The sequence below is a fragment of the Xyrauchen texanus genome, chromosome 31, assembly GCF_025860055.1.
Source record: "Xyrauchen texanus isolate HMW12.3.18 chromosome 31, RBS_HiC_50CHRs, whole genome shotgun sequence".
Taxonomy (NCBI): Eukaryota; Metazoa; Chordata; class Actinopteri; order Cypriniformes; family Catostomidae; genus Xyrauchen; species Xyrauchen texanus.
Window position 1 is genome coordinate 15,493,790 of NC_068306.1, and position 26,676 is coordinate 15,520,465.

The 26,676-nt window shown below is 40.8% G+C and overlaps 1 pseudogene; it reads right to left on the minus strand.

The window, feature by feature from the left end:
• The window catches only part of LOC127625250 (transmembrane protein 132C-like), a 205,713-nt pseudogene that overhangs the window by 12,383 nt on the left and 166,654 nt on the right, over window positions 1-26,676 (minus strand).

Sequence of the window (26,676 nt, forward strand, 5' to 3'; positions counted from 1 at the left end):
TTGAAAAGAGAAAAGAAGATTGAGGGGTAGAAGAAGACCCAGAGAAAATAGCTGAGTAGCCAGGTCTTTCCACAGCAAAGTAATTCATTTGGAGAACATCTATGTAGCTCCTAGCCAATGTTTATGATAACTGGCTGAGGAAATCTCATCCCATCTAATCAACTTGAGGGCTTCTTTGATAACAACCAATGTGGAAGTAGACCAGTAGCGTGGCTTGATTTCTGAGCCCATCAGAATAGTGTTGGTTGTTTGTGAATACAGATTTCCTTAATGCTGTGCAATTTTTCAGACCTTTATACTTAATACATCTCAACTCCAGACTGTCATTTGGTAGCTGCAATCACCATGTCCTGCCTACTCCAAGAATTCCAGAAATCAATTCATTTTGTTGTTTTTTTTTTGGGTTTTTTTAGCAGGCTGAAAAAAACAAAATAAAAGACTGGACCTAAATGACAATTTGCTTTCTGTAGTTTTACACCACTTTTCTTTTAGTGATATTGGGGGACATACTGTAAATTGTGCATTGATAAGCTTTAAATAACTTTTGTTTTTTAACGGGAAATATTTTCAATCACAGCTGAACTCAAAATGTCATTGAGGAGGTAACACTATACAATAAGGTTGTATTCGCTCGCAATACTTAACTACATTACTTAACATGAACAAACAATACTTTTAAAGCATTTATTATCTTTTAAAGCATTTATTATCTAATTTCAAAATATAACAATACATTTTTGAAATTAAAGTTGTATATGTTAACATCAGTAAGTGCATTATAATAACAAATGCATTTACAATCTATAAATTACATTAACCAAGAATAATAAATGTTGATAAAAACATTGTTTGTTGTTAGTTCTTGACACGTAATGCATTTATTAATGTTAACAAATAAATCTTATTGTAAAGTGTTGCCAGTAATAAAAACGAAAAGGTTTCAGAAAGGTTTCAGTGACACAACGAATGTTGTAACGGTATTCTTGTTTGTGACGTTCAACCTCTCTCAAAAACTGTAAACTTAAAATGTACTGTAATACCCTGTAATACTCCCGACACCTGTTATATGTGTTTAACACCTGATGAAAACAGTGGCCCAAAAATTATTACACTTAAGCCACAGTTTTCATAGAGTAAATAAAAAAATAACACCAAGTAGCATCTGTAAACAAATTATTCTAAACATTTTGTCACAGATGTAGTTTATTGCATTACCTATAGAAATAATACACAAAGTTTGACAACATGTAAGTATCCAAATACTTTATAGCTTAATTTTGAACACTTTATCTATTGTTTTATCTTTTAAAACCTAACACACTTTTTGTTAAATGTAAGTGTGCCTGTGCTATTCACCTTTAAAATACATGCCACTTGGTTTGATATTTTGTTTTCTAATGCAATGACATTCATACATTTTAGGTATCCAGATATTTTTGCACCCGTGATCTACCTTGATCCACTCATAAAAATACCATTATGAAACAATTTGCCATTTCACATTGACAATTGTATTTTTTTTCTCATTAACAGACTGTATTTCTCTCCCTTTAGCTAAACAAAAGGCTAAGAGACTCTTCAGAAATGCAGCCAGGGGCCGTAAAGGGCAACAGTTTAGGTGTACAGGCTGAAATTGTGTGAAGTAGATGGGTCAGTCTAACTGCACTGCAACATGCCCTTTCCATGAGTCTCTGTAAGCATCATAACCAACCTGGCAGGGCATTTAATCAGGAACATTAATACTGCTGAAGAAAGGGACACTTAAGGAGGACTCCCACAGGGTACTTCATCGCCCATTCAGGCACACAGTGCTGTCTGACATAAGCTCTGTCATTCTTGCCCTGTCCTCCTGACAGAGGTTATTACCACAGAGCATCTTGAGCATCTCAAATCGTTCACCTCAATGAAAGGAGAAACACTAATCTTTTTGACTGGCACAGTATAGCCATGCTTCGGTGCGCATATGTGAGCATGTGTCAGTATCAGTATCTTTGTCTTATTTTCCAGTCAAAATATCAGAGCATGCTTAAAAAGATTCATTTAAATTTTCCTAAGCAAAAGCAAAATTGCACAAGATATTAAGACATTTGTCTTAACACATTTGTCAATTGTTTTTACCACAAACTCTACAAAATATAGACAATACATCTATTTTCTAACAAGACATTATTTGACACACATTTTCTGAAAACATGCTTTCATGCGCAATTTTGCTTCTCATGTGAATTTATCTTGTTTTAAGCATTTCACAGGTATTTTTAGTGAAAAATTAATCTACAAAGATCAGGGACCATTCAAACCGAACATAAAAAGATCTAAATGCAGGTGTCTCGATAAAGGTTCTAAAATGTTTAAATTCTTTTTCAAACAACGCCACTCATGTGTGAGATACTAAAAGTACAGCTAGATGAAGTGCAATGGTCAAAAACGGCCATCTAGTAAGTAAGTAAGTAAAATTTATTTGTATAGCACTTTTCTCAGATGAAGATCACAAAGTGCTTCACAACAAAAGAAAGCATAAGCAGCTCTCATAAGTACATCTCAATCACAAAACAAAATAAAATAAAATATAAGTAAAATAAGCAACACTCAAACACATACACAATAGACCGGCGTCAACCACCCTCCAAACTAATCAAAAGCCTCTTTAAAAAGCAAAGTTTTTAGCTGACTTTTAAATTTTTCCACACAATCCAAGCAGCGTATTGAAGGAGGCAAAGCGTTCCACAACCTGGGTGCAACAACTTGGAATGAACGGTCCCCCTAGTTTTAAAATGTGCAAAGGGGCAACTAATAGTCTCTGACCTGTTGATCTCAGACTACGTGAGGATGTACGCAGCTGTATCAGGTCAGAGATGTATGAGGGTGCCTGTCCTTGTAGGGCTCTAAAAGTTAGGACCAGAATTTTAAAGTGCATTCTGAATAGCACTGGTAACCAATGGAGTGAAGCTAAAACTGGAGTAATATGTGCCCTTTTACTCGTGTGGGTTAAAAGCCTAGCAGCAGAATTTTGGACAGTCTGAAGACGACCAAGATCCTTCTTATTAAGGCAGATAAAAAGACTGTTACAATAGTCCAAGCGAGACGAGATAAAAGCATGAATGATCATCTCTAGCTCGGCTTTTGACACTAAGGCTCTTATCTTCGAAATGTTCCTTAACTGAAAGAAACAGTTTTTAATAAGATGTTTTGAATGTTTCTCCAGAGACATGGCCAGTATCAAAAACAACTCCCAAACTCCTGAGACTGGGCTGAACAGACGAACCTAAATCACAAATGTGTTTCTTTATCTGAGGGATGCTCTGCTCAGGGGCAATGATTAAAGTTTCAGTCTTAGCTGAATTCAACATTAAAAAGTTGTCATTTAGCCACTGCTTAATCCTACTCAGACAGTTCATTAAAGATGATAATTTAAATAACTCAGTGGGCTTAAAGGAGCAATATAACTGAATGTCATCTGCATACAGGTGATAAGAGACATCTTGAAACTGGCTTATAATCTGTCCTAAAGGAAGCATATATAGAAGGAAAAGAATCGGTCCCAAGACAGAACCCTGCGGAACACCACTCAATAAACCTGCAGTGTCTGACATGTTCTGATTTATATAAACACTAAAACTTCTACCAGTAAGGTAAGATGAAAACCATTTCAGAGCTGATCCAGATATCCCTAATAGTGCCTGTAGTCTATTAAGCATAATATTGTGGTCAATGGTGTCAAAGGCAGATGTAAGATCCAGCAAAACTAACACTGTATGCTTCCCAGAATCAGCAGACATCAAAATATCGCTTGAAACTTTCACCAGTGCAGTTTCCGTAGAATGTTTTTACGAAAACCTGACTGATATTTATCAAAAATATCATTATTCTCTAAGAAGGTAGTAAGCTGCTCTGCTACCACTTTCTCTAAAATCTTAGCCATAAAAGGAAGTTTAGATATCGGCCTGTAATTCGAGGGTTGCAATAGGTCCAAACTGGGCTTTTTAAGAACAGGTTCAACAATAGCATGTATAAAAAAGTCAGGAACCACCCCAGTTAAAAGTGAAGTATTGATCATTTCTACAACGCAGGGGCCAATACTATCAAAAACCTGCTTAAACAGCATAGTTGGAAGAACATCACTCTGGCCATAAGATGGCTTCAGTTTATCTAATAGAGTAGAGACATCGAATAGTGACACAATTTTAAAAGAGAAACACGGATAGGAAAGACCCAGAGTACAGGCCTTGTGTACAGGCGGGGGTAAAATAGTAACTCTGATATCCTTAATTTTCTCAACAAAGAAGTTAAGAAATACATTGCTATTTGACAAAGAGAGCACCGCAATTGGAGAAACAGATGGAGAAACAATAGAATTAATAGTGTCAAATAAACATTTAGGGTTTTTCTTGTTAGAAGATATTAGCTGAGAGAAGTAGTTGGTTCTAGCATTCGTCAGACATTCATCTAGTTCATTTTTACATAGAAAAACTATTTAAAAAAAACAGTGCAGATGGACACAGTCACAGTGTGACTTTAACATCTATTAGAATCAACTCTAGCACTCAAAACTTCTATTCCATCTCTATATCTCTTCCATCTCTGTCTTTTCCCCTCTCTCTCTCTCTCTCTCTCTCTCTCTCTCTCTTATTACTCTCTCAGTGTCCATCTCATGTATCTGTCTGCACAGAAGATCAACTAATTTGTTAGATTGTCTAGACAGCTTGAACTCGAAAGATATCACAAAGAAATATTGCACTTTAAACACACAAACAGCTAAATGTCTTTCCATTGGTGCTTTCATAATGTCATCCGACAAACATAATATCAAGAGTGGCTAGTAGAAAGCCCTAAAGAAAGAAAAGAAGGTAATTCATACATTAAATTGGGCTAGGAATGCAGAGAATTTACACAAAAAGCAATAGTGACATCAAAGATAAATATAACTGGTAGAAACCGTTGGTCACACAGCTGGTCTCCCAACTCCAGAAATTGGAAAATGCCTATTTCATATAAAAAATTACCTGAAATTGTTCATGACATATTTTTTTAATCACTGATACATATAAGTATATATTCCAAAACACTGTCTGCTTACTTGGCCTTACATGGCACCAACTGAAGCTCCCCTACAGAGCCAATTCAAGAGGTTATATTTCCTTAAGGTCCTAGGACACATCTGACCATCTTAACAACCCATGTTTCTTGGAGTTCTGTCCATTGCAAATTTTTGGAAGATATCTCTTCCATGTTTTGCCAAGTGTAGAGCAGAGGAGGGCGGGGCCGGGCTGGAATGACGCACGCCTGGACCCCAATCAGCCTGATGAGGCGAACGAGGGATAAAGGCTACCAGAGGCAACCATTCGAGAGAGAGAATTACAGGCAGCTGCCCTGTATGTGTTTATTTTTGTGTGTTTTTGGTTAAGTTTATTATTAAACATTATTTATATTGTCAAGCCGGTTCTCGCCTCCTCCTTTCCCTTTAACAACTTTACACCGACTTAAAGATCAACTGGTACAAAACAGTACACTCATGCATGAACAGTAGTACAGGAACAGGACTGTACTTCAATCCCTCACAGCATTGTTTTCATTAGCATTAAAATTAAATATGTCTACCAGGTTCATTAAGGTCCATTTAATTAGACAATAGAAACTGATGATATAGCAATAAATAGTTTTTGCAAAAATTATACAGAATCAGATTTGGCAATGCTTGGAAAATGCCTTTGATGTAGATTAAAATTGGATGTATATTGTCTTAAGCTGCTACTAATACCAGGCACCAGTGCCAGTGTGTGTCTGTGAGTGTGTATATGTGTATGTGTGTGTAACACAGTTAAGGATGGGCAAGGAGGAGGCGAGAACCGGCTTTTCAATATAAATAATAGTTTTAATGATAAACTTAAAAGAAGACATGAACACACATGACGGACTATGATACATACTATGCAGTCGACCTTTAAACCTCAGTGGCTTGATTAGCCCAATACGGGACCGGGTGTGTATGATCACGACCCGGCCCCGCCCTCCGCCCTGCCACAGTGTGTCACACGGATTTGAACTCACGTAAGTGCCACCACAAAGCACATCGCAGAATGTTCCCTTTTGCATCAGCCATGTTGTCTGGATTTTGCTTGTGAAATTTAGGGGTACAAATTATACCTTGTGAGTGTGGTGTGTTCATATAGGTGAAGTGTGCGTGCTCCTGCCCACCTTAACCACGTCCTCGTCAGTAGAGCGGCATTCCACCGACTCGGTCAGATCGGTCACAGTACCTTCTGTTCCTACGGTGACCACCTTTACTGGCATGGCAACGGTCTTCCCAGTGAGCACTGCAGTGTTAAGGATCTCTGTCTCCTGCACAGAGAGCGCAGATCAATCAGACTATGTTAACTCAGGATTATTCACCTGTCATTATTCACCATAATTTGTCCTTCTGTCAGCTCTGGCTCCTCAGAGCCAATGTTCAGTCCTGTTATTAACCCAGTGAGCCATACCATTCAATTAGAGTCATCAGCTCTGGAGAGTCTGGAGCGAGATGGAGTGCTCTGTTTAGAGGCAAACAACACATCCTTTTTACAAATCAACATTCAGATCAAATACATTGGGGTTCATAGGTCTGAGTATATTTGTGAAAATGCTTCTGTTTTGCATTTTTCTAAATTAATACACTTTTTTTTATTACAAATTATAATATCAGCATAACAATTTGAGTGTAAAGTTGAATTGAAATCCACGTTATCCAAGCATGATATGAGAATGTTCCAAAGAGCTTCTTTTGTGTTTCAATAATAGCAAGGAATGTTGAAAAGAAGGTTTCTAACCAGCCTAAGGTGGTTTGCTGGTCTCTCACCCTGGCCATGCAAATGTTTAGATGGGTGGGCCAGCTGGTCTCCCAGCCTGAAGAGTTGACAAGTGCCCAGAATTCTTTTTAACCTCATGCGACCCCGTGTCCACATGTGTGTATTTTGGCTTCACTATTTGCAACGCATAATTTAAATGAATGAAAACTGACTGAATACTGTTTCGCAAGACTTTACACTGTCATTTAAGGGTTAAACATCGACCTTTTGCCGTGTAACGTGCATGACGTTGATTTCCAGGAAGTGCTACTACAGGCGCAGTGCCAACAAAAGTGCCTCTGTTAAGAAATCCCTTAAGGTTTTTGATTGAAACCTGTTTTGTTGTAAAGAGTAGCATCTCCAATTTAGTTTTATATACCACTTAAAAAATCCATTCATGTTTTGTATGTCAAAGCGCTGATAAACATGAAGTCCACATATGTGGAAAATGGGACCATTTTCCTTCAAAAGCTGAAAAAACATGTTCGTTATTTTGAATAATTTTCAACTGTAAAACAGTTGTGAGTCATTTCACTTCATTTTAATATAATTGTTTTTTATAGAAAATCTTTAATTTTGTTATCACTATACAATACGGTTCTATTCATTAACATTCCTATATATTTACTATGCATTTTCACATTGAGAATAAATGTATTCATGCAAAAGATGAAACATTTTGCTTTCAGAGGTTTTATGTGGAGTTCGGATAAAAATAAGGTGCATTTCGAACTGTTCTTATACCAGTGCAGCACACTGGAGGTTAAGTCATTCACTAAATAGGGAGAAAGGGTGCATCCTATAGCTTTCTATGCAGCTAAGTGCATTCACTCCAAAAATCCGACCAAAAGTTCAGTTTCAGGCTGCAGGTGATTTGGACCACTCAACATGTTTAGCAGAATGGGAGAATGATAATCATTACATAAATTCATAATTTTATAATGAAAAATTTTATTTGATGATACTGACCATTATACTTTAAATCAAAATGATTTTTTCAGCTTTATAGAAAATCAGATGTAATGTCTATAACTTCTCTAAAACCATACCTATAAAAGCCAAACCTATAACCAACAGTCCTTGACACATAATAAAATATTTCATAAAAATGACTTTCTATAGCTTTGTATTTCTTACAAGTTCACAACTTAGTCCCACTCTCCAAATATGAGAACAAACATTTTTAGGAAAACTATTTGCTCCAGAAACTTTTATTTATTTTTGTGCTTGTTTATAAGATGCTACTAGTTACAAATCCAAAAGGGAAATGGAAAATGCACACAGCAGTCACGCAGGGATCTCAAGAGGTTAAAACCATTAAAACAGACCAGCCTCACCAGCCTTGCCAAGTTATGAGACAAGCTAAAACACCTAAGGCGTTTATTCAGCTTTAATCTGACCTTTCATTCAAAGGAGTTAACATTGTCAATGTCACACATTTTCTGAATTGATTAGTGACCTACAAATAGTGCACAATATTTTTATACTTACATATTCATTATTAAGTTTATGCCATAATTCTTTGTTTTAGATTTAAAATCTAATTTTCTTCCAGGATTAAATTCTATTGTGAATCACACATTTCACTTTATCACACCACTAGAAACCGAAACCACAACGTTATCCAAGTAAATAGTGTATAGTATACAGTAAACATCAATACCACTGTGACATTCTTGGGAGTTCTTGAAATGAAAAGAATGAAATGTCAGGGAGAAAACACAGCAAGCGCATCTTATTTTCACAGACAAGATCCTGTTATTATGGTGAAATGACAGCTATGGTTACTGTTTCTTTGAATCCATTCTCTCTTTGTGTAAACTCTTATCTGCAATATTTGTGTGTTCAATCTACATTTCAAACAACCCAAAGGCTGGATAATTAGATAATTTAAGACTGACTTAAATTGTTTTTTTCTGCAGGCTGGGGCCACACTGTTCACATCGCACACAATACAGATATTTAAGAAAGATAAACCTCAATGAAGAGGCCCTCCATGAAGGGTTTTGTTCTTCTCTTTATGTCACTGCTCTTGCCTTTTTTCCTTCAGAGAAAGTAGATAACATTATTTAATCCTGAACAGTGGATACTGAAATTTCAAGCTTGTTAAAAAATTTTTCTGCAGGCTGATCCCACTTAGGCTTGACTTAGCAGCTGATTCTTATTTCAATCATTTTCACTTAAATGCACTGCAATCATGAGGATAAATGAGCCACTTCCTTTCCTTTCCCTTTGTGTGTTTAAACTGATCCTTATTTTCTATGTAAATGCAGACTACGCTGTCTACTTCTGAAGTAAAAATTTGAATGCGCTATTTCCTTTGGTTTCGAAATTATTTAAATATGCATTTCAATACGAACATAGTCTGAGCAGCGAGAGCTTGGTATTCAAACCTTATGTTGAGAAATTTTGACAGGGAGTTATCGCTTGTGTTTGATTTGCTGTCAAAACATTAATTTATCAAGACCACGAAAATGACTCTGATAAATATTCCACAGCATGGGAAGGTGAAGTGTTTACAATTTTCTCTCGCTCTTTTTCTCATTCACTGCTCAAATGAATTCAAAGAACTCCACAACACTTTTCGGCAGACAAGGTGCTTTCAAATGTCTTTCAATGTGTCCAATCGGCGGCTGTTAAAACTGAATAATATAATTTTCAGTCAAGCCTGAAGATTAGGCAGTGAATTAAAAACAGAATTCCAGAGTAAAATAGGCAAATCAGTGGAAAGCCTTGCATTGAAATGCCACAGACTTTATGATGGATGGCTTTACTTGCTGTAGAAAAACACAGCTGAGGAGAATTAAGTCGAGTGAGGGAGGGAGTGGAGCTCAAATGCATTGGCCCTTGAGAAATACATATGTGCCACCATCCATTGACTCATTGACTCACATGGCAAAACCATAAAATAATAAAAATAACTGCTCAGGATATGTCAACAAAAATGTCCACATTTTCCATATAGCATTAGTAAATTTTTTTTACATTTGGACATTTTATTTGATAATTTAGATTCTTTGTTAAATGTGATGCACTTATCTTAAATATTATATTTTATAATAAGCAATTTATTAAAATATTTTCTCTCATCCTAGCATCCAACAGTCAATTATAAGTAAACCATTATTAGGTTGATGTCTTGAAGAGTTGAAATACTGTTGCTCTATATACAGGTAGTTATCAAACATTGCACTGTATGTTTGAGAATCCTAACCAGAGCTGTGTTTCCCAAACAATGATGTAACTCATTGCTTAACCACCATAGTACGATGCATCATTGGAAAAATTAACTAGCTAGTCACAACTGTTTCCCAAAACCATAGTAACTATGTCATACATACATCATTTGAACCACGTTAGTTCATTCAACAATAAAGATCTGTTGTTAATGATGTTATGCAGGGTCAAGTCAACTTCCGCAAAAATTGAATGATAATAGCAAATTTTCACATACACCAAAAAGCTGTTTAATGCACAGAAGCTGCTGAAGACAGGAAAGCATTTTTCACTGTGTTCCTGACAGTTGCACTGCACTGCAATAGTGGGGCTTCCCTCTAAATCAGACTTTGGGGTTCCACCGACGCACTTGAGCAGATTCGAACATGCACACACTACAAAAACATATAAACGGCACTTATGCATTAATGTAAACAAATAAAAAACTTGTTCTCCGGAACCATGTGTGATAAAGCACTCTCTTAACAGTCTTTAATCCCTTAAACGGCTGCATTGGTGTTTACATGATGTTTTAGAATACCACTTTCTGCAAAACCCTGGAATTAGTATTTTTCTTAAATGCATGTAAACATAGTCAAAGTCTTGACAGAATAACAGGTATATATGGAATTAAAGATATAGAAGCCTCAGCAAAGTCAAATGATGTCCACACAGCAAACTAATAAGTAAATATGTTCTAACCACAGGTGGAGAGCTGTAGTTTGTTGGAACGGGAAACACCCAATCGTTGAACAATGTTGATAATTATAGAACTTGTGACCATAGTTGGCTGTGTTTTTGGGAAACACACCCCAATACGATATAGCAGCATTGTCAAAATGGTGTGAGTCTGGGGCATTTGTTTTCTGACCAGGAAAAAGAAAGTCATATGGCTTTTGAAACAAGATAAGGCGATTAAATGATGACATAATTTTTGGGTGAACCATCCTGTTAATCCAGTTTAGCTTCATTATGTTTGTTCCCTACATTCTTTCAGTCTTGGGTGAGATGATTTAATGTGTACAAGAGTGTACTGAAATTGCATGACTACATTAGCATCAAACACTAGGGTACAATCTCCTCACCCATCTGGTCTTGGGTGGAAAATTAAAGAAATTTTCTCTGACAGTCAGACTAATGTGGGTGGCATGAGGACCAGCAGAACTAATATGCCACTAGGCTACCTCCACCTGCAATCCTAGCCCTTCCCCCTGAATCAAGGCTGCTCAGGTTGACTTGGGACACAGCATGGCCATCCTTTCCTATCCCCCAACACCATCTCTGGCCTCAAATGGGCCGCTTATTCCAGGGGGAGGATGCTGAGTCTGAACTCTATGTGTTATTCATGCTGTCTCGCCACCGTGGCTGCATGATGTTCGGTAAACATCTTTCACTGGACCGCTGACTGATTAGTATTATCAGATGGGTTTGATGGGTTTGAAGAACAGGCTGTGCTCTACCAGAGTCCAGCACTGCAGGAGGCCTCTGCTTCTCCAACACGCACTTATTTTTAAATGACTCCACATGGACCCACATCTTGAGAGAAAAAGAGAGCAAAGAGGAGGTAAATCGATAAAAGACCATTACACCTTTTGGTGCTGGTGGTGGGATCTTAAAAGGTATGAGAGTGTTGTCGGGTCAGGGAATGGTGGGTTAATCTAATGCTGTGGACCTACACTGGTTCACATGGGGTCTAAAGGACAGGCAGTGCTGAATGCATTGGCACCCTTCCGGCCGAAGCAACAGCCAAGCTATTACAGAGTCATCGATCGACGCCTGTATTACTTTTCAAGACTGCAGATACTCCCAGCTCTTCAAAAAGCAATGGCTGAAGCCTTTTTTCGCCTCTCAGAGTCTTGATGACAGTGCCTCTGATAAAATTACACAACAGTGCAGACAAACAGGGAGCAAAGAGGAAGATGGCTATTGATTTCAGTAATGTAGAGGACGCTTAGCTGCTGTTGAGCACACTGGGTCAGCTAACCTCCTCTCCTAACCTCCTCAGCTGCTACTGGCGAGGATAATCACAGTTTTGTGTTACTGTTTCCACATCATCCAATAATCGAAGGCCTCTACAGCCCATTGTTTGGATAAGTAAGCACTCCGGTCAGGAATTACCTCCAGAGGCCCATTATGAGCAGTGGATGGATGAGCGTAACCCTGATATCTTCTCTACTATTGCTGAATATTGAATATAGCTGCATTATTCATGATATTACATACATATATGGGGTCAAGATGGGTGTGTTATTATGTCACTATGTAGAAGACTGAGCACAAGAATATTAATGAACTCACACTGACATTGCTACTGAAGGTAATCTTCCTTTAGACCATTCACATTTACTTAAAAAAAATAAAAAATCATGAGCCATAGAAGTTACATATTGTCTTGGTCTAAAATCACTTGGTCAATATCAAGCTAGTTTACAATATGTAGGCTTTAAATCATTAAACCATTAAACCATTAAAATTACCAAAGTAAAAGTTTGGTCTCCTTAACTTTAAATTATTTGTGTGCTGTTCATATGTTTCGTTCAATTCACAAGCACAAATGCACATAATTTACAGTGACAGTCTTCACAAACTCTGGATTACCTAATATCAGCCGAAAGTGATGTGGGTTTAAATTGGTGGCCCTCTGGCCCCCCCGGATCTTGCGCCTTACCCTAAACTACCTCTGAAACCATACAGAAAGTCTTCGTTTGCTCTAAATTTAATCTAATTGCTAAATATAATATATACATTTTAAAGAGATTTCATTTGTGATCTGTATTCCTGTGGGTAGACAGACGTCTGTGAAGTGTGCTTGGTGAACTCCAACATCTGCCCAACACTCCCTACCTTATTTCCTCTTTCTCATTGGCAGTGAAGCACTATTTCTCATTGTAGAAGTACAGATTCCATATACCCTGTGTAGAGTGCAGGCCTCCAGGTGAGGGATAATGAATACATAGGCTGTTTCAGATGAGTGTGATAAGGCAGCAGTGGTTGTTTGTGCAGTGGTGGTGAAGAGAGAGTGAGGTAGTGAGCAAGATGCTAGAGGAAATGAGGTAGCATGCAGTGAAATCCCCACGGCTCCGTGGCAGGGCACAGGTATACCGAGGCCAGCCGCTGCTCACAATAACATGATTCTGTCTGCATCTTAATCTCTCAACAGTCACAAATCAACTTGCATTTCTTTCAGACCAACTGCGCTAATTTTGTTCTGCCTCTCTCTCTTTCTCTTTTTTCTCTTTATGTTCTTGCTTATTTGCAACACAGTCCCTTGCTGCAGGGGAGTTTTGGAGAAAAATTTGCATTCACAGTAAGTAAAACATTAATATTGAGGATGTAATAATACTGGGGACTTCAAACACTTTGTGCACACTTTGTGTGCAGCTTAAATTACTTTTCTCCATGACAAAGTATGCCCCGAACCCCCCCTCAAACGGACCGCTCCTGAGGGACGAGGTTACCGACACCATAACCGACCCCTTACACGAGGAGCTGGACATCTGGGTGAGTGTTGTGTAAGTTGGAGTGTAGGGTCGGGTCCAGGATGTCATCTCAGGGTACCCAGGGTCTTTCCTCAGGACCATAGCCTTCCCAGTCTACGAGGTACTCGAGGTGACCACGGCGGCATCGGGAGTCCAGGATGTTCAAGGATTAGGGGGGGTTGGGTTTGCACATTAGCACCTTTCAGCAGGGAAAGGACAATTAGCAGAGAGTTCTCTATGTAAATAAGTAGTTTAAAATGATTGCCTGATTTATGGCCTGGAGGAGAGAAGGCATTACCCTTTCCTCTAAGCAGTTTATAGAGGACATTATTCAGATTTGAAGGAGAACAAACAGCAGGCCAACTTTTGCTCTGAGAACAACACAGCCAATGAGCACAGAGGTAAAACCTGACACACACAAAAACTTAAGACTAAAGGCAAAAAGCTACAAAGAGCAATTTGTTTGATTTCCCTTTTCTAAACAAACTCTCAGTGCACTGCAAGGAGACAGGGTGGCAAACAAGAATGAGAGTGCTTTCAATAGTCAATAGGAAAACAAGCTCACCATGGACTGAAATTTGCCTTCAAGAGGGCTGAATGGCAATTACAAGATGCTTAAGTAAACAAAATTAAAAAATTGTGAGCTAAAGAGTCAGAGTAGGTGAGAGGAAAGGCAAACAGAGAAAGAGGCAGTAGCTACTATGTGATTTTGATGGTCCCTAAGCAGTGTTCACTCGCTACACACTCAGCAGGGGATCTCTAGAAGTTCACTTCACAGGATAAAGTTTGTTTGGTTTCCCTGCAAAAATACAACATGCATGATCATACTTATATATACTGTATATACACACTACCGATTAAAAGTTTTAAAAACACTTATTCTTTATTATAATTTTTTTTCTAAGAATAATACTAAAGTCATCAAAACTATGGAATAACATAAATGGAACTATGGGAATTATGTTGTGACTATACAAAATCCAAAATAAATAAAAACTGTTATATTTTAGCATCTTCAAAGTAGTCACACTTTGCCTAGAATTTGCAGAAATGTACTCTTGACATTTTCTTAACCAACGTCTTGAGGTATCACCCTGGGATGCTTTTTAAACCGTATTGAAGGAGTTTCCATCTATGTTGGGCACTTATTGGCTGCTTTTCTTTATTATTTGGTCAAAGTCATCAATTTTAAAAAAAAATGTTTATTACATTTTAGTTTTGTAATTAAATTAATTAATATGGTGGCACAATTATATTTTTGTCTACAAAACTGATTTCAAACATTTAAGCATATGCCTTCAGATCAAAAGATTTTTAAGATCATGAGAAACATTTCAGTCAAGTGAAAACTGTTACATAGTGTGACAAGTAGTGCAAGTGTCTTAAAAAATAATGGCATAAATAGTTTTCATATATAAATTAACATCATTCGTTTGGTGTGACCACCTTTGCCTTCAAAACAGCACCAATTATCATAGGGACACCTGGACACGGTTTTCTTGGTGGTTGGCAAGATCGGATGTTCCAAGTATCTAGGAGAATTCACCACAGTTCTTTTATCTATTTAGGCTGTCTCCATTTCTTCCATCTCTTCATGTAATCCCAGACTAACTCGATGTTCAGTGAGGGGCTCTGTTGGTGTTATGCCATCTGTTGCAGGGCTCCCTGTTCTTCTTTTCTGTATAAATTATATTTGCAAAAGGAATGTTTGGGAGTCTAAAATGTATATTTCCTATTGACACACTAAAGTTGACACACATACTGTTGCACAGTACTAATATATATATATATATACACCACAGGTCTGTTGAATGCTTTATTTTGATTGGTTGACAGATGTTCTAACCTGTGCAATTATTGCAAGGCTATAAAGTATTTCCAGGGATGGATTACCGACCGGGCCAATGGGGCCAATTGGTCCAGTGCCCTGGGCTTTAAGGACCCCCCCCCCAACACGCACTAACTAGCAAACACATACATGGACTAACTCGCACATGCACACGAAGAACTGCATAGAAAAGGCAAATGAGACGAATTAAGCTGAATAAAACACCAGACCCTAAACTCCTTTTCACTGCACTTATTATAGCTAAATAGTAGTACCCAGTTGGTGTACAGTAATGGAGCTTTTCCACTGCAGGTTATAGCTCGACTCGACTCTGCTCGCTTTTTGGGGATTTTCCACTGTGGATAGTACTTGGTACCTGTTACTTTTTTTAGTATCACCTCAGTCGAGGTTCCAAGCGAGCCGAGCCGATATTAAATGTGACATCAAAACCCTGCAGATCACTGATTGGTCAGAGAGAATAGTCACAACTGGTGTCACTGGATTTGCGACAAGGGACATCAAACCGCTAGTTTTAAAGTTAGCAACAGTGATAGCAGTATCATTTGTTCACGCGACTTTTGAATTGTAAAAAAAATGGCTGTAATTCAATAAAGGAGGTGCAGACGTTCCTCTCATTAGCGACGAACAAAACGACGCGAAATGAAAAAGTATTTCAGAAAGTGTCTCAGCTGTTGGCTGCACATGGCTACCACCGGACCTACCAACAGTGTAGGGAAAAGTAAAAAAACCTTAAGTGACTACAGAACCATTAGGACCACAACAGCCGGAGTGGTTCAAACAGAAGAAAGTGGAAGTGGTTCAACCAAATGGACGCTATCTATGGCAATATACTGGCGAGCAATGGGAGGGAGAGTGCCAGGGACTCAGCCACTGTGTTATTGGAATCCACGATGGAGGATGGTATGTTTTGTTACACTAACTCTATATTCTGCTTGATAGCTTCACTTTATTTAGTTGACCAGCAACTGGAAAGCCTGCTTCTAAAACAACGCCAATTTAACTGTTATACTTGTGTAAAATCACCATGCAACAACTGCTTTATGCAGCACAAGGTGCTAGTAGCTAACAGCTAGCAGCCGTGTTATTGTTTATGGTCAGTAACATTTGTGTCGCGTTTAAGATGTTTTCACAGCAGTAGAGGTGGCGCAACTATGACGATCAGCCTATAATCCCACCCACGTTGAGGTGGCACTAAACTACGGTGGACAAGCATGCCATAATTGATGGGTACATTTCCCTCAACACTTCCTTTGATGTGAAATATAAATGTATTTCCTTTATCCATTGCACTGCCCTTCGGACTGAACATATATGATCTGCATATGCCCTATTTACACTTCTTTCTTCCCTGGAACACAAAAGGAGATGTTTGGCAGTATGTTAGTTTCAGTCACCATTCATTTTCTTTGTATGGAAAAAAGGTGCAATGAAAGTAAATGGGAAATAAAGCTGTCATTCTGCCCAACATCTACTTGTGTGTTCCACTGAAGATATAAAACCATATGAGAGAACAACATGAGGATGAGTAAATGAGGACAGAATATTTTTTACTTTTGTGTGAGCTATCCCTTTATGATGGCCAAATACCCCTGTGAAGTCCAATTCTTAGGCCACTATCGAGCAATTAGAATTTATAGCGAGACACAGCATCTGAGACAAAGAGAGAGAGCCAGAGCAAGAGAGAGAGAGAGCATGCTGATGCATCCCAATGAGCCAGAACAGATTTCCTGCATTTTGAGGGTATCATGCACTGCCAAATCCTATTAGGACATCTCCCCATTCAGAAAGTTGAAAGTGATGTGATTACATTGATCCCCTCCTGCTGTGTAACACAACAATCTTCTCTCCCGGCATTCCAAGAGAACTCAAAAGAAATGCTCTCCATCACAAGGCCAGACAACACAAGTGATTGGTGGCTGCTATCTCACTGTCTGTGGCCATGATTGTTGTGTGAAAGGCACCAGTGAGAAAGGGCGGGGGCAAGAGTGTTTGAACCAAGGGTGGCTTAGGCACTAAGGGTGGTCGGGTTCATTTTCACAGTGTTATTACATCATTCTCTACCCTCATCACTACTGTATGCTGGGCTGTGTTTACCGTAATGGGCTTAGACAGCACACATCAGCCTCTCCTTGCAGGCCCATTCCCAAATGCGACAGCTGATAGGTGGTTGTTTGGGCACTGAGTAGGGAGGGGGCCCCAGTGACTGTCCTCTCTAATGAGGCCGAAGAGACAGCTGACAGGCCGGAATTAAGCAGCATCCGCAAGAGGGGAAGAAGCCAATTCTAAAGGAGCATGCGCCTCTGATGGGACAGATTGGGATCTCTTGCCTTTGTTACCTCATTGTTACTGTCATACTGCTCTGCCCAGCTCTTTGGTTCCTCTATATTAGACAGGTAGAGAGAGAGAGAGAGAGAGAGGGGAGTGGATACTTGCTCAGGGTGGATGCCATGCTCAGGGTGATTAAAGCTGCCCGCTGACTCAGCTGGTGGCTTAACAAAGTTTTGATTAAGTTTAACAAGGTGTGGTGTGGTGAGATGTCATTGTTATTAACCAGGGGAAAGGCTGCTATAGTGTGTGTGTGTGTGTGTGTGTGTGTGTGTGTGCCAGTGCTGCACAGAAGAAGCAATAATCAAATGAGGAAATAGATGGCACCCGCTGATAGCGCTGTATATTTGCACATGCTGCCTGCATTGTTTTAGCACCCGATTCACTAAAGGAATTATGCATATCATTAAACAGTGCTAAAAAAAAAAATCTGTGCTGAATGCAATTGCATTCTCTCCATGCAGTTATTGCCAAAACCAAAATCTGGCATACTTCAGTGGGTATTGTTCTGGATATATGTCTATTTATAACACTTTCCTTAAAGCCACATTATGTAACTTTGTGCTCGCAAGTGAAATCTTTGGTTGAAGCTTAAAATTGCAAGCACTTTGTGGAAGAATAATTACATAACGTCTAGGTTACGTATGTAACCTCCGTTCCCCGATGGAGGGAACGAGACGTTGTGTTAGAGAAGCGACACTAGGGGTCTCTCTTGAGTGCCAATATATGCCTCTGATCTATGAAAAAAGGCCAATGAGAAGTCGGTAGACGGTATTTGCATACCCCACCCCCGGACATACGGGTATTTAAGCGGGGCAAATACGGGAGTTCATTCAGGATTTTTCTGAGGAGCCGGAAATGGTCCGGCTAAAACAGTGGCTTGGCTCAGCGACGTGGCGGGGAAGACACAACGTCTCGTTCCCTCCATCGGGGAACAGAGGTTACATACGTAACCTAGACATTCCCCTTCTGTCGCTCTCTCCACGTTGTGTCGGAGAAGTGACACTAGGGGTCCCACTTCAATCATGCCATGCACTGAGCCATGTACGTGAACTGCTGATACAGAAGCATGCAGGTATTCTTACGTGCAAACGCGACCAGCTGTATCAGGCAGCACGTACCCTTCCCCAATGCCCCATTAAAGTCATCAGAATCCTTATGGTTACCCTAGAGAGGGGAACAAGGTAATGCTTGCCAACCTGGGAATGGGCCAAGCCTGGCTGGGCATCTTTTCTCTCTATGTTTCTCGCATAGAGCAATTATGGCCGGGGCCATTACATGCATTAAGGGAAGGGGGTCTTACCCAGTTTCCTATTCTTTCAGGGGGAGAAGACCCTGCGGAGACCACACCTACCCTGCAGGGGAGGAAAAGGTGGAGAATACATCACATGACCTATGTGGGAAAGTTGGCGAGGTAGCAGATCCAGCCTCGTAGAGGGGGGAGTGCTACAGCACGGCGACTGAGGCAGCTGGAACTGCCTAAGGGAGACACGGTAGTACGATCGTTAAGGGACAGTACCACAGAGATTACACACAGGGGGAGTCCGAACAGGAGGCCTTAATCTGTGGAGCACCTATTCCAGTACAGGGTAGATGGAGTACCCATAGTGGCTTGGGTCGGCGAGTTCCTCCGCTGAACTGCGGACCCATGAGGGCTAGGGAGTAATCAACCAGGGATCCTAAAGATGGGGTCTCCTGGGCTGAGGGAAAGGGCGCTAGGCGGAAGCGATTCACCCGGCCTGTTCGTCAGCGTGTTACGAGTTCTACGGGCTCGGACCTGAGAATACACGGGACGATACTGACACAACTCTGAGATTGTAGAATCTCGCGAAAGTGTTAGGTGTTGCCCACCCTGCTGCTCTACAGATGTCTGCTAGGGAGGTGCCCCTGGCCAGTGCCCACGAGGACACAACACTTCTGGTTGAGTGCGCTTGAACCCGCAAGGGGAGGGGGGCACGGCCTGGGTGTGATAAGCCAATTAAATGGCATCGACAACCCAGTGGGCGAGCCTCTGTTTAGAGGCAGCTTTCCCTTTCTGCTGTCCCCCGAAGCAGACAAAGAGCTGCTCAGAACGTCTAGAGCTCTGCGTGTGGTTCAGATAGATACGCAAAGCACGTACCAGACACAGCAACGAAAGGGCTGGGTCTGCCTCCTCCAGGGACCACTTTAAGGGGTAAAGATGCCTGGTAGAAGGGGCTCTGGCTTGGTTGATTGTGTCTACGATGGTCGATGGTAGACCGGCTAGATCTTCCGCATCCTGTCCAAGGGCCAGACATGGAGGTTCCAGAGATCTGAGTGCGGGTGCCAGAGCGTGCCCCGTCCCTGAGAAAGAATGTCCTTCCTCAGGGGAATTTGCCATGGAGGAGCTGTCGCGAGAAGCGTGAGATCCGAGAACCAAGTCCGAGTGGGCCAATAGGGGGCCACCAAGGTGACTTGCTCCTCGTCCTCCCTGACCTTGCACAGGACCTGTGCAAGAAGGCTCACTTGGGGAAATGTGTACTTGTGCAGCCCCATGGGCCAGCTGTGTGCCAATGCATCTGCCCCGAGGGGAGCCTCTGTCCGGGCATACCAGAGCAGGCAGTGGGAGGTTTCTTGGGAGGCAAACAGGTCTACCTGGGCCTTGCCGAACCGTTCCCAGACCAGCTGGACCGACTGGGGGTGGAGCCCCACTGGGCAAGCGTTGTCGTGACAGCGCGTCCGCTATCACATTGAGGTTGCCGGGGATGTGAGTGGCATGCAGCGACTTGAGTTGGCTCCAAAGGAGGAGACAACGGGCGAGTTGTGACATGTGGTGGGAGTGTACTCCGCCTTGGCAATTTATGTAAGCCACCACTGTGGTGCTGTCTGACCTGACTAGGACATGTTTGTCTCTAACTAATGGGAGAAACTTCCTCTGAGCAAAGAGAACAGCCAGCAACTCTAGGCAGTTGATGTGCCAGTGCAGCGGGGCCCCGTTCAAATGGCCCGCGGCTGCGTGCCCGTTGCACACGGTGCCCCAACCCAATTTGGAGGTGTCGGTTGTGACCAGGACGTGTCGGGACACCTGCCGCAAGGGTACTCCTGCCCGTAGAAAGCAGAGGTCTGTCCAGGGTTTGAAGGTTTGGCGGCAGGCGGTGGTGATCCTCACACAGTGCGTGCCGCGGCGCCATGCTCGTCTCGGGACTCGATTCTGAAGCCAGTGCTGAAGTGGTCTCATATGCATCAACCCCGCCGCGGAGGATGCCATATGCCCCAGGAGCCTTTGGAAATGTTTTAAAGGGACCATAGTGCCTTCCTTGCGCTGGGATTTGGCATGTTCGCCATATACTGCAGAAAAACGGACGCCCGCGAAGGGGGGCAGAGGCCTGGCAAATTGAATTGCGTAACCGAGTCGAATGGTCCGGTGCAGCCAGCGTGATGGGTTGGGCAGTGAAAGCCACGCCTCTAAACTCCATGCTAGTGGCACCAAGGGGACGAGTATTTTGGACGTACACGGCGGGGCTTTGCAGCGGGGAGGAACAGGTTTTATGGCGTCGGGAGGCAGTGGTGCGTCCCGAGGCTTTGGTGCTGAGAACATACTCGAAGCACTTACCTTTCTCCGCGCACCCGGCAGGGGGCGGGTTCGTGACTGAGGAGGAGGTCCAATGTTGGCGTCCTCTGGACTCGTCTGAACCGGCCGCCCGGGGAACAGTCGTGGGGCTGAGGGCGGGGGTACCGCGTTCAGGAAACCGGGACTGTTGAGATCTGGAAGAAAAGTGCCGTGAGAACGGCATTTGTGGGCCAGGTGACCCAGAGAAAAAGGAAATAGCTCTTTTATTGAGAATTTGGGTACCGCAGCCCTAGTTAGGGGGTGCGGCAAATGAAAAAACACAAGATTCTCCTCCCGGCCCTCCACCGGGGGACAGAGCGGTCTTACCACCTCCGGAACTAACGTCTTGGACTCTGGGTCGGCTGTCTCAGGAGCGCCTGGGAGCCTTCCGGGTCCTCGAGGGGGTCCGTGAGACTGTTGGGGGCGTGCGCGTCCCGCAGAGTGCTCGACGCTGGGGCTGAGAGCTGGGCCCGGGTTGAGGCGGGGGGACGCCCTCAGCGAGCAGACGGGGCATGGCCCGGGGCGGCAGGTTTGCGGAGGGGCATGATGCGAGAGATGGCCTCCGTCTGCTTCTTCACCGTGGAGAACTGTTGGTGAAGTCCTCGACTGTGTCGCCGAAGAGGCCGAACTGGGAGACAGGGGCGTTGAGGAAGCGAGTCTTGTCGGCTTCATGCATCTCGACCAAGTTCAGCCACAGTTGATGTTCCTGGACCACGAGCGTGGCCATCGCCTGCCCGAGCGACTGCGCAGTGACCTTCGTCGCTCTCAGGGCGAGGTCTGTCGCTGAGCGCAGTTCATGCAGCGTGTCAGGATCAGGGCCACCCCTGTGCATATTTCTCAGTGCCTTGGCCTGGTGGACTTGCAGGAGGGCCATGGCATGCAGGGCGGAAGCGGCACATCCAGCCACGCTGTAGGCCTTTGCGGTCAGCGAGGATGTCGTCCTACAGGGCCTGGAGGGGAGTACAGGGCGGCCCCGCCAGGTGGTAGGGTTTCCGGGGCATAGGTGGAGCGCAACTGCCCTATCCGTCAGATCCAACAGCATGCAGAGCATCAGAGGAATAACAGGAACTGGTGTGTGACTCGCAGCAAACTACATACACGACTATCGGCTCTGAAGAAATGTTCTGAATGAACTCCCGTAATATACCCGTATGTCCGGGGAGGGGTATGCAAATACCGTCTGCCAACTTCTCATTGGCCTTTTTTCATAGATCAGAGGCATATATCGGTGCTCAAGAGAGACCCCTAGTGTCGCTTCTCTGACACAACGTGGAAAATATACACAATAATTTGCCTTGCTAGATAATTCTGAAAATGACTTTATGACCTGTGATCACTTTTACAACTGACAAATTAATGATTATAGCCTGATGTAGCTTTTAAAATATGTATAGTGATTTGTAATCTCTTATAACTGACAAATCAATGATAATAATCTTTAATCTTGTGTTATTCATGTCAAATTTACTAAGAATGGTAACTATTCAGGATAAAACACCTCAAGTTTACTGTTATTGAAATTCTTTCTGCATTTCAGGAATGTTTATGTTAATTACATTTTGATATATTCAGTTGTATCCAAGATATAAAATGTATGGTAAAAACATTTAACATTTGTTTATGGTGAAACAGTTAAAACAACTTTTTCTAGCGGGAATCCTTTACACATAGGATCGTAAATCAACTTTGAAAAGGACAGACAAGTTGACCATGCGACTATGAAAGCCACCTCTGATTGGTTTTGAGCCTCTTTCGGGTGTGAACAAACCAAATGGGTTAAAAAGGTCAGCTTGAACAACCCCCAGTTGAGTTCTGAGTAGAGTTTGAGTTCTCTTCCTCTGCATCTTTCAAGTTCCGTACCATGTAGAAGTCCACAAAGGCTCGGAAGCCAAGGTCCGAGGAAGCCCTTCTCTTCTCTGTGCTACAACACACACACACACCTCATCATCCACAGACAACAACTATCCACAATCTTAACATAGTCCAAAACATCGATGGAACCACTAGTACTGGTGTTTCTCTAATATAATTTGGGTTACCTGATTGCAAATCTAGTTAGACTGAATTAAATGTTAATGGTTTTCAAGGCATTATCTACAGGCTCCATAAAGTAAATTTTCTCTGTATTGATCATTTATTTCACATTCTGTCACTTTTCTCACCAACCTATTTCATGTTCGTATGTGTTAGATTAGTTTTCATGTTTTTATTAGCAATAAAGTCTCATTTGTATTCAAAGATAATTTGGCTGGTATATTTTGATAAATAATCTATCACTTGATTTTTTCAAAGATCTGGCCCTAAAAGCTATACCTAAGATATGTGTGATATTATTTTCAATAAGCCATTAGAATAATATTACTCCAATAAATTAATTCATCATAAATCCCTTATTAAAGCTAATTCCTTACAATAGAAATTGTGAGTTGATACAACGAGATGTTGTATTTTATAATCTAATTATTTGTCATTTATCTTTCTTATAATGGTTGTCGAACACAACTATTCCATTATACATTTCCCTACATAATGATGAAGATATGTGGCACTTTAATCCATACCATGTACATATACATTAAACAAAATTCCTTCATATACAAATAAACATATGAAACGGAAATATTGCTTGCTTTGATGAAGATAAACAACACTCTTATTTACATATTTGAATTAATTTTACTCTTAAATCGCTTTTCTGACACCACACTCAAAGCACTTTTTTCAGCCGCCACCAGTATATCTTAATATGATTATTCAAGTCTTTTATCTACTATTAATGTTTAATTGTAGTGCAATTTTAAATTTAAAGCTGCATTATGTAAGGTTTTTTGGTAAAAAATTAACAAATTGTCATTATTGTCTGAACACATAAACAATCAGTGTTCAAAACAATGTCCTTACCTACCCCCGATTCACTTTGGTAAGCCTTTAAAAATTATTTGTATTTTGAGCTGTCAGGCTCGATTTGGTGCGAAATTTCTGGCTTATGATGTTTATCCTTGCGTCATTACATCATGACTGCACACACAGGAAATAAATGCCGGCTGTCTCATAGGAGAAACTAACTACGCTTTTCAACTCAGTTCAGTAAAACTCACAGAGTTCAGGACAGCATCATTGCAGTCTTGATAGATGTTTATCGGTTTGGCGAAGTTGTTTGCCTTCTATAATGCTTGGAAATGTTTTCTGGTAGGGTTGTTGAAGCTTATATTGCTTGTCATGCTTTTATGAATCAAAGCTTACTTGTGTGTTAACCGATTGCAATGTATCTATGTTGTACGGTGAAATTACTGTGACATGTTTAATATGTATAACTTTTAATTGACTTCTTGTAATTGTTATTTTGCATATTTAAGCATATTAATTTTAGGTTTAATAAAGAATATTTTATACCCATCATTATTGAATCCTCGTTTTATATTTTTATATTTTATATTTATATCATTTTATCGCCCAGCCCTAGTTTGGAGGGAGTAGGTAATGTATGAGTTGAATAATCCCTTTCACATTTGCTTTGTTGAGACAGGGTGATTATGAGTTCTCACCATAGCCAATGGAACAATACCCCCAAGGTCATGTTGTGCCAGGCGGAAGAGGGTCTGGATCTCCTCAGAGAGGGTTCGGGAGATGGGGTACTCGATCTGCCAAGTCACTGACCGACTGCCCAGAGGGTCCAACAGCCCGTTCACCTCCAAATCTACCTGGAGAACCTTCTGGAAGCCTGCCTCCATCCTAGCAAAAGAGCAAGAAAGAGAGATAAAGTAAAGCTTTGTCTAAACACAAAAAGTAGAGAGCAGGTTCTTTCCATGAATATGGTGAAAAATAGGGCCTGAAACTCAACAAGTATCAAGTATTCAACAGTCAGTGAAATTAGATGCTTAACCTTCAAAAACTGTTGACTGCCACATCAGGAGGAGGGACCAGCTTGACAAACACCTAGACATTTTTATTGACACTTTTCAATGTACAACAAGACTTCAATGTACAACAAGACTTCTTTGCTTTTCAGCGTCACATACAAAATGCACCGCTTTTCATCAGTCACGTTTAAACTCATCGAAATATATGCAGACAGACAGACAGCTTCATGAGTCTCTCTCTCCCCTTCTGCTGCTGTCTCCTCTCCTTAAATACTCCCGCCGCTCCTCACTGGAACATGAGACTGGTGTGGCACACAGGTGCTACTCATTCACCACTTATCTTCCCATCTTCGATCTGCCCAGACACCACTTGGCCCTATCCTGCTCACCTCAATTAAGTTTAATATATATATATAAAATATATATATATATATATATATATATATATATATATATATATATATATATATATATATATATACACACACACACACACACAAACAAATTAGTGTGGCTATCCTTATGAGGACTCTCCATAAACATAATGGTTTTATACTGTACAAACTATAGATTCTATCCCCTAACCCTAATCCTAATCCTACCCCTAAACCTAACATTCACAAAAAACAAAAAAAAAAAAATGCATAGCATAATACCCTTGTAATTACCAGTTTGTAACAAACACATTTCCTCATAAACCACCCCAACTTTCCCACACACACACACGCACGCACACGCACACACACACACACACACACACACACACAAACACACAATAGTTTTTAACATAATAACCAGCACTACATTATATTAATATATTAAGGGTTTATTAAAAGTAAATATTCAGGATGTATTTATATATATATGTATATACAGTGCATTCAGAAAGTATTCAGACCACTTCATATTTTCACATTTTGATATGTTTGCAGCTTTATGCTAAAATGCTTAAAACTATTTAGCCATTTTTTTCACCATACCTCATAATAAAAAAGCTTGAAATATCACATTGACATAAGTATTTAGACCTTTAGCACAGTACTTATTTTAAATATATGGGATGGATATAGTACTACAATTATTCACAAATGCATAAACACTTCTCCATCAATTTGATAAATGTCATACATGCATCTTACTATCCACACACAAATGCCTTTCAACTTGTGTCTTTGAAATTCCCAATTAAATTAATGTGCACCTATTTGTACAAACAGAGACATATTTGTGAATACAAATATTCCCTTTTGAATAAATGTAACCCAATATGCATCTAACCAAAGAAGATGTTCTAAATTAAGCACAAAATGGCCTTGTGAAGCAATGAACGAGCTTAGTGGATCAAGTGACACACATGCATTCATTAACATGTTTATGTGTCTATTTTGTTTTATTTCTTAAAATTTTGAGACTTTTGATTCACTGTTTTTACCATGGCTGACCCACAAGCAAACTACCAAAGAATAAGTCCTAAATTCATCAACAAGTGGGGTTACATCTACCCATTTTGGGAAAACGTAAAAAAAGTGTGTTATTAGCCTTAAACAAATTTCTT